The following is a 1,180-nucleotide window of genomic DNA, read 5'->3' on the forward strand; positions in this document are numbered from 1 at the left end:
TTTCTTTGTCTGCAGTAAGTCTCAAATATCAGACTTTCTGATTTTTAAAAAAATATTCCCTCTCCCTTCCTTTTTACATAAAGGACATTTGGAAATCAGCCAGTAGAAATGAGGAAGGAGAATTATATATTCTTCGACCCTATCACAGAAATTTTTTTTTTTTTGCCTGTAGCTCATATGTCTGAAACTGACACATATGGTATCAGTCCATGACTGATAAGTGAAGGTAATGTGACATGGTATCTAAATTTATTTCTATTCTAAAACCCAATGAATCTGTGAGGCTTTAGAGATGGGGCCCCACCACGACAATGCAGGATGTTTTGGTTTCATGTAGTAATCATGTAAAGTAAGGTTGTTGGGTTCCCTGGAGAGATGCTTTTCTCAGAACTGCAAGAACTTTTCTTTCTGACTCACTCTTTGTTTTCTGTTTGTTCGTTTTTGTTTTTTTAGGGCATGAAAGTGGAACCAATTGAGACAAAGGACCAATATCTGATCCTTAAAGGGAAGCATGAATGAGTGCATTTTTCTCACCTCTGAAGAACCAGTATCAGTCAGCCAAGTGGCTCAGTTGGTTAAGAGTCAGCTTAAGAGCGTGAGCTCTGAGCAACAGGGCCGCCGGTTCGATTCCCACATAGGGCAGCGATGCTGCACCCGAGCTGAGCTGTCGCTGAGCTGCCAACAGGTGGCAGGAAGGCCCAGCTGGTGTAACAACAAGATTGCCTGTTCAATGGTGGGCTATGCCCACCTGCAACTAAGACTGAACTTGACACCTTGAGCTGAGCTGCTGCCCGGATGGCTCAGTGGATAGAGTGTGTGCTCTTAACAACAAGGCTGCCGGGTTCGACTCCCGCATGGGATGGTGGCTAGGTCCACCTGCAACTAAGACTGAATTCGGCACCTTGAGCTTAGAGGCCACGAGCTGCCGCCGCAAAGCCAGATGGTGACTGGCGCCCTCCACAATGAAGATTGAAGAACAACAACTTGGCTGGTCCCCTTCCCCAATTTCACAATAAAATCTTAAAAAAAAAAAAAAAGAACCAGTAACAAGTCCTGAAGATATTCAACAAAATTGGAATAACATCCACCCCCGCAGGGCTGTCCTAAGACTCAAATAAGATAATGCTTGGGAACTAGTCTGTAACTTGTCAAATTCTGTATAAATGCAAGGAATTATTAC

This window comes from Hipposideros armiger, unplaced genomic scaffold, assembly GCF_001890085.2.
Source record: "Hipposideros armiger isolate ML-2016 unplaced genomic scaffold, ASM189008v1 scaffold_1575, whole genome shotgun sequence".
In the NCBI taxonomy this organism is placed as follows: domain Eukaryota; kingdom Metazoa; phylum Chordata; class Mammalia; order Chiroptera; family Hipposideridae; genus Hipposideros; species Hipposideros armiger.